This window comes from Gavialis gangeticus, unplaced genomic scaffold (assembly GCF_001723915.1).
Source record: "Gavialis gangeticus isolate Ggan-Ray unplaced genomic scaffold, GavGan_comp1, whole genome shotgun sequence".
Taxonomy (NCBI): domain Eukaryota; kingdom Metazoa; phylum Chordata; order Crocodylia; family Gavialidae; genus Gavialis; species Gavialis gangeticus.
In genome coordinates, this window is record NW_017728995.1 from 6,974,398 (window position 1) to 6,985,924 (window position 11,527).

At 38.8% G+C, this 11,527-nt stretch overlaps 1 long non-coding RNA gene across 1 annotated transcript in view; it reads left to right on the top strand.

Annotated features, from left to right (window-relative positions):
* The first annotated feature begins 5,216 nt into the window (after positions 1-5,216).
* The window catches only part of LOC109287918, an 18,868-nt gene continuing 12,557 nt past the window's right edge, over positions 5,217-11,527 (top strand). The window contains exon 1 of the long non-coding RNA XR_002095008.1: positions 5,217-5,349. This is a non-coding gene — a long non-coding RNA (uncharacterized LOC109287918). The remainder of the gene's footprint in view (positions 5,350-11,527) is intronic.

Genomic DNA, 11,527 nt, shown 5'->3' on the forward strand with positions numbered 1-11,527 from the left:
CTTTTATGATAATTTTTAACACCTTTCAATCCCATAGGGTAACAGCTATAGGGCAAGATTATGAGTAGCTCTAAAGCCAACAGATTAGCATAAGACTAGGTATAAAAAGCACGTGCATCAGGTGACCAGCAGGAAGGAGGGAACAGAATGGTCATTTCTGTTCCACGCCCAGACCCCGGACTTCCGGTGTGAATGAGGATCAGATCCTGATCAAGGAACCTTCCCCAGTAAACCCTCTGACAGCATCAATTGAGGACACCTGACTTCGCTGGAATCACTTGACGCGTACCTGGCATTGAGGGACTATCGATAAGTTGCCAACCCATGTCTGTCTATCTGTTGTTTTGAACAGCCCAGTGGCTAATACCCTCACAGTGCCCAATTGGCCTGCAACAGAATTGATCTATCTATCTGTTGTTATCATCTGTTATTATTATTTACTATTAGCTCTTTAATACTGCATTATATGCTTATCACATTTATCTTTCTGTTAACTGTTGTAGGTGTAAGCTATAATAAACTTGCCTTTACTTCACTCCCAACCTTGCCTCCTCGATCCGAAACTGAACAAAACAGCCCAGTTGGCCTGTGATAAAATTGATACACTCACAGTGCCCAGCTGGCCTGTGAGACCTGCCACTCCATTTCTGGCCCCACTCCATTTTCCCCCCCCCGGCACTCCGCATCTGCCTGAATGTATCATAATACATACAAAACTACAATAAAAAGACACCATATACTTCCCTTTAAGTGTATATTCTCTGATCAATATGCATTAGGATGGCATTAAGAGTAGGACAAAAAGGCCATTATATCTAAGGGGATGCTTGAATCCTAATGGACTGGCGCAGTGTCATTTACAAATAGATAAATTCCAATCTATCTCAAATTCACTTCAGAAGCATTTTCTTATTAATGCCCAACTGGCTTTAATAATGTTCATAGATCTGTTTCATTTGGTTTCTATGAACATTTATTTGAGCAATTTTTTTGTTTTTAGGAACGCTTATAAAAAGCGAACACTTGAAGAAAGTATGTATTTGCATGAAATCTCATGGTAGAAGTGTTTGCACTGCTATCTTAAAACCCCTTTCATTTCCTGAATGCTGTTTATAAATGTTTCAAACATCCAATCAGAGAGCAGAAGTAATTTTGACATTAGTGACCAAGTCATTACCATGAATTACAAAGAACAAACAGTCAAAGACAGACATAGTTGAAGCAAAGAACTTGAGTAACTCGTGAAATTGACATTTACACAAAGGGCATGTTAAACTATTTCAAATAATGAAAATTAGGACAAAAAAATAAAAATATCAAATCATTGCAAAATATTTTCCCAGTCTTAGAAAAGTCTGTGCTTTAAACTAAATAGCTTTGATCAGATTGTATCCTTTTCTAAACAAAACCCCTATGCTAAGTTGTTTTGCTGTGTACTCATTAGATTTCTTTGAATAAACATCTTGTGTGTGGGGTAGGGAGAAGGAGATGTTATTGTGCTCTCTAATTGAACACTGATGGCAAAGAGAAACAGAGTATTCAACATTCATTGCATTTAACCTAAATGAGTCAGGTTACCCAGTATTCAGAGAAAGCATTTTAATTTTAATAATACCAATGCTGACAGCTATAGTACCACTGTTGCTGAATCTGGCTTGTAAATAATTAACCGTAGTTGTATAACAACTTTTTTTTTTATATCCTTATTAATTTCATAGTCATGCTGAAGCCATTTAAAGTATAATATTTAATATAATTAAAACAAATATGTGAACAGCAATGAAAAGATAAACAACAAACATTGCCTCCCCACAACCAATTTGTGTCCCAGACACCTCTCCTATCAGAAGAGCTAACCAGGAAAAAACCACGTAGAATTGCAGGCAAAACTAAGGGAATTCCTATTCTCAGGGTGTGCAGGATCAGGTCTCTAATGCTCCAAGAGCACCAGCCAGAGGTAGCTGGAGAGTGTGGGCAGGTCTGGGCTGCTTATCCTCTACCACGTTTAAAGGAAACACATGTCCACCACAAAACACCAGCAAGAAACCATACCACCTATGTTGCAACATCAAATAAGGGGCATTTGTGCTGTAACAAGGAGCTTGGATGTCTATTTGCTTAGTCATTGTGCCACCATAAAAATATTTACACCCTAAGTGCCATCAAGGACTCACACTTAATCAATAGAAGAGGAAACAGAATTTTGCCAGTATAGTTGTTGGGAAACTTTGCCTTAGTAAGGACTGCAGGATTGGACTCAATAACTGAAAACATTACCATTTGCCATAACAAGATATATCCAACATGTTTTAGTTTTCAGAACATTTTTGGATGCTTCTTTCAGCTGCATCCAGCCTTGCAAGGGAAAGGTTACATTCTAGGAACATAACACCCATTGAAAGATTCTCACTGACTTCAGTAGGCTTTAGATCAGTCTCCTGCTCCCCTATTTATTCCTGCAAGCTATATCATGGCAACTTCCCGGTCTATAGTTGGAAAAAAGACACAACTACATAATTTAATATCTTGCTTTTACTTGGGCCAATTTACAAGAGGTGTTTCTAGACAAAGGTCAAATGCAAATAAGCCCCCATGCTGAGCGTGCTTATATTATTTCCTAGATTGAAATATATTATTCAGCGTTGAACATCAACGGGGGCTGACAGACATGGGAAAAAATGGTGCTTTACTGGAAGAGGAAGTGTGTTAGTTTGACCCAGCTTCCCAGTGTCTGTATAGATTAGGTGATTCAATCAGCTGTTAGATAAAAGCGCCAAAAAGCCCCACTCAAGTTCGCTATGTATACAGACATTGGACGAGCTGGGTCAGACTAACGCAGTGCCTCTTCTGGGTATGTGTTATGCTCGGTGTGGAAGCACACCAATCTTAAAGTAAAGCACCATTTGGGGGGGGGGTTGACCTCTGTAAGCAGCCAATGTCAGTCTAATATATCACACCATATTCATTAGTAAATCTACTTTCTAGCACCTCGTTTTTTATAATAGGTATTGTTTATGTCTGTGGGCTTTTCACTTGAAACAGCTCTTTATTACACACAAAACCTATATCCAGCTATTTACAGTAAGAGGCAATAGTTTTGCTGCAGCCCTTGCAAGTGTCTTGCAGCTGACTCCCTGTTTCCTGATCGAGAAGCTCCTCTTGACCTCACCCAGAGTCTCATGGAATAACATGCTTCCTGGACACACTGTGTGTCCAGAAGGACTTGCTGTATGCCTATACTTGATGCATTCTCCACTTTAATTCCTAGGCCAGCAATCTTTGAAAATTCTGGAAAACACTAATTTGTAGAGGCTGAACCCTGCAATCCAGACTTAGTCAAAGCTCCAGCTGAAATTGCTGTGAGATGTTTCTGTATAAAAATATAGAATTTGTCCCTTAGTCTCCAGTAAGCAAACACTTCTATAACATTTTGGAGCTGTAACTGTCCAGTCATAAGGTATATCCGTATGTGGTACTGTTCTGACAGCCTTGTCTAGTAGCAATACAAAAATCTCATTAGCGGTCTATAGGGCTTCACAAGGCTCATCTGTATCATGAAAGACAATATCTGGTATGCACCTAGGTACAGTAGAGTTAATAGAGTAAGCCAAAAGTAGAAAGTTTACATACTCCGTTTCTTTATACCAAAATCTGTTTTTAGAAAAAGTTCTAAAAGCCACTGTAGGTATATACAAGATTGTACTGCACATGGTCAGCAACTAAACTGTTGTTAAAGGACAAACTGCAAATATACTTAGCCAGTTTTTTATATAGCATTTGTGGCTCAGATTGCATTTTTAATTACCCAGCCACATAGTTTGCTGCTTGAACTCTATGTTCTACTGACTTGAGGCAATACATTTTCAGACTACATATACTGCTTCACTAATTGAGCTGCATACTTTATGAACTGTGCTAACTGAGATGCAGAAGTGAGTTGTTGATTTCTCTTATACTGTGCTGAACTGATCCAGTTTAATGAGTGGTTAGATTTGTGTTGTTTGAGATGTGTGCTTCATAAGTTCAGTTCTTACTGCTTGATGTCTTCAGGGGATTGTTATATACTTTTCCTTCTTTAAGCAAGCACCTCTCTACCATCAACCATATACATTTCCCATTTCTATCAACAAACCTTTGCTTTTCCTGTTGATGAAAGTTTAAGACAGATTTAATTGTAATATTTACAGCAGTTTTTCCAAGTGTAACACAAATGCATCTTGTATATGTATATGTGTATCACTGCCCTCTACTGGTTGTAGGTCTCCTTAGATATGTAAGATACGCTTGCCAAGTATATTCACTACTGTATTGGTTTCTAAAATGTGAGCCTACATTGCTGCTCAGGAACTAAAATCTACATGTGGTATAATAACTAATAAACTGCAGCAATTCTAGAGAAACATGATCTCTCCCTTTAGAGGTGCTCATTCATGCGCCTCTCAACTAATTGCAGGTACTAACATGCTGCTCACATATAAATATTTCTCACTGCAGCTTGAAAGCAATAGTGTTCAGAAGGAAGGAAGGATACCTTAATGTCCAAATCCTTCTCAGAACTACAGATCTCGTGATGTTATATTTTGCATTTACCTGAGGCATGAAGTTCCAGTGATCGTTATAGGAAATGTGAACATGGAACAAACCCACATTTTCATACTCAAATAACAATTGCTACATAATTCTGCAGCTCAGCATACTCCTTGAAAGACAAAAAAGCCTTCCATGAGGGAATTATCATTTGTTAAATTATCAAAAAGAATTAATAGCAACCGTTATTTGGTGGTTGGGAAAGGTGGACAGTGAAAAAAGAAAAAAGGAAAATTTACCTTGGCGAAATCACTGCTACAAAAAGAGGTTAAAAAATCATAGAATCCTAGAAATGCAGGGCTCAAGAGGTCATCTAGTCCATCCACTGTTTATCATTTCTCTTACTCCCCTTTGAATTCTCTCCAAATAAACTGTGGTGCCCAAAACTGGCCACAGTACTCAAAGCAAAACCATGCCAATGCCAAGTAGAGTCGAATAATTACCTCCCATACTCTTACATGCAAGACTCCTGTTAATATACCACAGAATGCTAACTGTCGTTTTGCTCCAGAATAGTTACTGATGTTCAGTTTGTACTCTAATATGGTCCCCAGAACCTTTACTTCACTACTGAGGCCAAGTATTCTAAATTTTGCATCTGTGCATCTGGTTGTCTTATGTTTATTGCTTTTCATTTGTCTTTCAGATTCCATCTTATTCATTCCAGAGCATTTTTCCAATTTATCAAGATCATTTTTAATTCAAAATCTATGCTCCAAAGTGCTTGCAACTTCCCCTTGGAGCCATCAACAGTTTTTGGAGGTATATTCTCTATTGCATCATCCAAGTCATTAATGAAAATAAATTGTACCAGGCCCAAAACAGATTCATTTGTGACACCAGATAATAAGTTTTATGAATCTGCCAGCTAAGTATTGATAACCTCTGAGTATGTTTTTTCAGACATTTGTCCTTAGGGTGACCATATTTCCCTATGCTGAAAATGGGACACCTGGTAAGATTTACTAGTGTTCAAGGGAGTAGTTCACTTAAATATGCAAAAATAGATAAAAATATGCAATATAGTGAAACACACATAATATGACTCCAAAGAGACTGAATGGGTTTGACTTCATGAATTAACTAATGCAGTAGATTCCCCCCTACAAGCAGCATAAACAGTCAAAGTATGTACTTACAATAAGGTAGTCATTTAATGTCTTGCTGTTCTCCAGGGTGTGAAGTTGCCAGTTGTATTTCTATGATTATGCTATTTTTGGAGGGTCTGCTTGCCTTTCAGCAGCTTGTCATAGAACTCAGTACAATCAAGATCAAAATTAACTTGCACCGATAATATAGCCTTCATGGTGACAGCATTCACACATGATTTTTCAGGAAACCACATATTGTTCATCATTGAAAAGATGCATTCAATGTGCTGCAGTGCCTAGAAAACATGAATTCCATAACCTTAGCTAGGTCTTTATACCGCCTTGTTGCCCAACTCTTGAAAAACATTTGGTCACCTTTCAGCAACAGGTGTTCTCTGACTTCCAGTCAGAAAGATGATGAGAGATGATTGATTTTGCATTGGCATTCATCAGAAAGACAATTCTTATCCAACATACTTAAGGTGGGAATCCTAGTGTGGCATGTAATGAGGCTGTCTTGTATTTTGTCCCATACCAGCATATTTCTCAGCAGACACAACTCAAGCTTTTCAGTGCACCCAAAGGCAGGTTTCTAGTACTCGAAGTAGGGCAGGCATGTTTTAAAAAAATTGTCAACTGCACTGTAAAATTTTTCTTCCTTCATTTGCCCACAATCTACAAGAGATTGCAATAGGCTTTTTGTTTCTGTTGTGACAAATCATTCTGTATACCTTTCTACAAAATTACCCTGCAGGGAACATATCTGCAGCGCAACTTTTGTCACCAACTGTCACAGGGCACCATCCCCAGGGGTGGCTGTAAATCCCTGGAGGCACACAAAATCCTCTTTTTGCCCTGCTCAGTCTGAGAACAGTCTCCCCTCTACTCACCAGCCATATCTTGAGATTCTTTATGGTTATAAGAGGGAGGCTGCCTCAGGGCTTCTCAAGCCTGATCTTGCTCTAAGCAACACCTAGTGGTGGTGGTCCTTTGCCATAAGGGCTAATTGCATGGCTCCATACCTCCCCTACACCTTGCCCCGTGCCTCGCAAATTTTGAGTCACTAATCGGATTGGACACTTGTCCTTTTGTCTCCAGGCCTTCCATCTTTTGTTGGGGTTTTAGTCTTCCCAGCTTCCACCCCTCTGCTCTGGCTGGTCCCACAGCCCAGGTCCACTGCTCTAAGCCTGGCTTCTAGGCCCCAGCCCTTACTCTGCCTTGACCCTGCCCCCAGGAGGGCCCAAGACAAGCACATGCTCCTAGGACAAAAATGGGACCTCCAAGCCACCTCTTTAGTCCTAAACCCAAGCCACCAGTCTTAACATGGAAAAATGAAGGAAACTAAGTCTCTCTCTTTCTCACTCTTTCTCTCATTTCCAGGCCTGCAGAGCTGCTTTCTTCCAGCTTCTTTGTACATTCAAGAGCTCCCCACTCAATAACACCAAGGGTTGGCCCTCCTTGACTGGCTGGATCCCAGAGCTCATATAGCTCTGGCCTGAGCCCTCTACTGGTTATGTGAGGCCCCAGTCAGCTGACCTGCCTACAAGGCTATCCTTTAACCCCTGCTCTGCTGGCTAGGCTCTAAAAACTGTGTCCTTAAAGGGGCTGCACCGCTTTCCAATAACAGAGCCAGTCTTCCCCATTACACCAACAAATCATTTTTCTTGGTTGCCTCTACAGTCTTCTGAAATGTGGCTGTTTGTTTACTGGCAAAGGAAAGGCACAATTTAGTACTAAGGTCACTGAAGACTTTCTTTAGCAGTGTCAACATTTGTCTTTAGAAAGGAAATATACTTTAAGCCCATCAAAAATGAACAAAATTCTGTCCAGCGCTGGTCCCAGTGATAGGAATCATGTGATGCCATGCTCTAGTAATTTAAAATACTCAGGACTGACAAACAGACAGAAGTCTTGCAGCTCTTGAACACATACAGTGTAAGTGTGAAACTATGTATAAACCTTTACAGCACAGCTATCCAAGTCTGTGGGAAGACAGTCAACTGCAGTTTGGAGGAAGTTATGTATAATATGAGCACCACAACAGATACCAAAAATCTTATTTCCTAGTTTTCCTTGGAGTTGTTACCACAAATTATTTCAGTATTGCTAGCATAACCAAATTAGTGTTGGTGTTATCTGCACAAATTCCAACAAGCTTGGCCCTAAGAGAGTACTTCTCAATCACTTGCTGGAGAAATGTAGACTGCACATAAGATGTTTCACCTAACAGAAAATAAAACTCCATTTTATGTTAACTCTCCTAACTGGAAGAAAATAGCGTACAAGAATAGGAAATAGCTTTTGTTCCTTTTAGTTTGATGCATCCACACTAGTGTAACAAATGAACACTTCTCCACTTCTCCATTGTGAGGTACTAGAAAAATGTGCATTAGTCTGTGTAATGGACATTCATTAACAGCACCGTTTTTAAGTGACACATTTTAATGCATATTAACTAAACAGCATTTTGTCAGTGGTGCTTTAATGTGCATTAAAATAGGCTAATGCACATTAAAGCACACATGTAGACATGCCCTAATATGTTGCAAGTTATTGCTCCAGATTTTGTATGAGTGGATGACAATTTAAGTTGGCAGTGTTTCTTAATTAACTGTGATGTATAGTCACTTGGCCTGAAACTGTGCCATGATGCACAGAATGGTAAGCAAACCCTCCCTCACTAGCAAAAATTTGATCGGCTTCTGTGTTTTGCTTTAAAAATTCTGAAACGCTTGGAATTGTACACTTCTTTCAGCCTCTATAGACAAGTGGTATCAGAACCCAAGGTATTTTCTCGTGGGAAGAATGAGCTAGATGATTTTAAAATACTGTTTATGGTCTTGTTCATTTTTTAATTAAATAAGAAAAAAATAATTCCTCATTTAATTGAAATTTTAGACACTAATGAGGAAAATGATTTGGCTAGACAAATCAGTGCTAAACAAATCAGACTAGCACTTTCAAAAATATATGGTATTTTACTCACATTTAATCTTACTTTTGAAAGACACAAACTTACCACAAAACACCTACTGTACCTGGGGAACTCAGTACAGTAACAATTATAATAATTTAATAATCATATAACAGACTGGTTTTTCTTTCTTTAGGACCCACCCATGGAGCAATGGAGATATTCAGTTCTGAGGTTAGGAGCTGGACTTCCAATCTAGTCCAACTGAGTTTAACCATACAGGTCAATTTTTCCTTCTACTCAAACCAGATTACCCTTCTACTCTTCACTTAGCAGGAAGTAAATCTCTTGTTCCTCTGTGTGGTTGGAAGGAATTATGATGAAGGATAAGAGACAAAAATATACAAAGGACATCAAGGATATAAAGATCTTTCAGGAAAGCTAATAGATGGTCTCTTGCTCTATACCAGAAAATGATTCAAGCTTAAATTCAACTATGTAAGCAACAGATACAGAATTCGATGCTATTCACGTGCCTGATCAAAGACCTTTGAAATCGATGGGAGTGTATGGGCACTTAATCAAGACCCACCTGGCTAAACTGAATTACATGTTTACATGCTTCACTGGGTCAGGACTGTAGGACTCATCACCGGTCAAATCAGACCCTATGACAACAAAAATAGGAATTAAAGGTCAAGTTAATTTGTAATGCATCTAGTTGCAATCTCACTTAAGTCAAACCGTGATTTTGGTCCACTGATGTCAGCGTACCATTGTAAGTGTCAGGAGACCCTGGTTTAGGATTTTCAGGGTTAAACCAGATGAAATAGTATTTTGAACAGGACATGTAAATCTCTTGGGGTTTAAACCAATTGTCCAAATTCCACATTCTTATTCACACCTGCCATTCTTGCTCAAGAGCTCTTTTGTCTACTTGGTCCAACAAGCGTTGTAGCTCTAAGGTGAGCTTTGACAGCTGACAGGATAGATATGAATGACACCTAAATCATCAAAGTAATTTCTAATATCATGTCTATTTTCTCAGTCATATAAACACAAAACGTATTTATTATAAAAATATCAACTTTTCACCTGGAGAAAAATAGATTACATAGTCATGATTTTGCCTTTAAAAATAAGAAATGCCCACTATGTGCACCACATCTTATTGAGACTGGTAATGTCAACTGAATTCCTCTATGCAAACACAGAAACTGGAGACATTTTATTTTCTAATATCAAGGCAACAAGGAAATAAATGGTAACACTTAAACTAATGTATTATTTATTCTGTTACATGACAATGGAACAAAAATGCATCCATAAATATGTAATGTTGTACACCACTCTTTCCTTTTCTTAAAATGAAGTTTACATTTATAAAATAATTGGCTCTCACCAGATCATCTTATCTCCATACTTTTTTAAGGAGATTCTAGGAGTTGCAGTTCACAACTTAAAAAATGGATGCTAACTTCTCTAACAAATTCCAGTAGGTTGCCTGAAAAACGTATGAATCTCAATCTTTTTCTCATGACAAGAGATGTACTAAGCCCAGCTAATATTTTAAGTAGTGCATCATACACGAGATGTTGTAATGTTCCTCTTTTCTTTATAGTCGCTTCTAGTTTTCCAAGACTGTGAGCAGTAGGTTTGTTAGACACAAAGAGAAGGCTCAGTCAATTCTGCAGCAAACATCTTCAGCTGGTTTCCATGAGAGGAGTCAGAAACTACATTTTAACTGTGATCTGCCACGCCTCCATTGCTTCTAGCTCTGTTCTTGGGTGAGTGACTGGGGGTACTCTGGACTGAACTAGAACCTATGGTATGTAAGGCATGCTCCGAGGGCACCTAACAGTTCAGGCCACTTTTGGGGATTTGGACACCTTTCACCTCCATTCGGAATCACAGTGGAGCTTAGGTGGGAGTTAGGTACCTAGCTGCTCAAAATGGGATATTTCTAAGGCAAGTGCAGAAGCCTAAATTCAGGCCTGTGGGGATCATTGCAGTTCAAATGCTGGCACTTGAGTGGCTTTGTGATCAAAGGAGTGGGGCTATTCTGGGTAGCTTTTTACAACTCAGGCACAGAAATTCTACTTAAATCCCATGTTGGACTGTAGTTTGCCAGAGTGGGTCTGGCCCTTAATCTGTGTATGGCACAATTCCCATTTGTAAAATAGGGATAACAGCACTACCCCTAACTGGCAGGGCTGTTGTGAAGGTATCACTATGGTAATACTGTAAAGTACTCAAATGCTGTGGGAATGGGTGCCATAGGTACTTTACCTAGTATTTTCTAAGGCACATAACAACACTTATTGTTTCTGCAGGTCTAGCTTCTACTATATACAAAAAAGCTGCGTGCCTTTGCCAGTCAACAACAGACAAATCTCACAGACATAAATAAGGGAAATGCACGGTGCCAGGCAAAGTCTGTTCAACTGCCAAAAACAACAGCGAATCATTGGTTGAGGAGCAATTAAACAGAACAATGCAGATTCCAAAAGCCTTCTTTTAATCATTTTCCAACCTTATGCTAATTACTGAGGCCATAATCAATACAGAAATAAAGATTTTTTTTATAAAAACAGAAGGTAAGGGTTTATTAAAAATTCAACATGTTATAAGCACTCTTCCCCATTAAAATATTTTTAAATATTCATGGTTACAATATATCACCATGAGAATCACAGAATCATGCACTATACTATTTATTATCTTGGATAACTGTCTTAGTGCCATTACAAAGAAATGCTAAGGTAGTGTTCAAGCATAGCCAAGAACCAGCAAGTACACAGGACATCACTAATCCAGCAATATAAAATGCAAGCTCTAAAACCAGCAGAAATGTCACAACAGTATTCAGAAGGCATAGCAACCATGAGAAATCCCAGTAAATTTTTATTTCTCTCTTTTAATAGATTCACTGGTT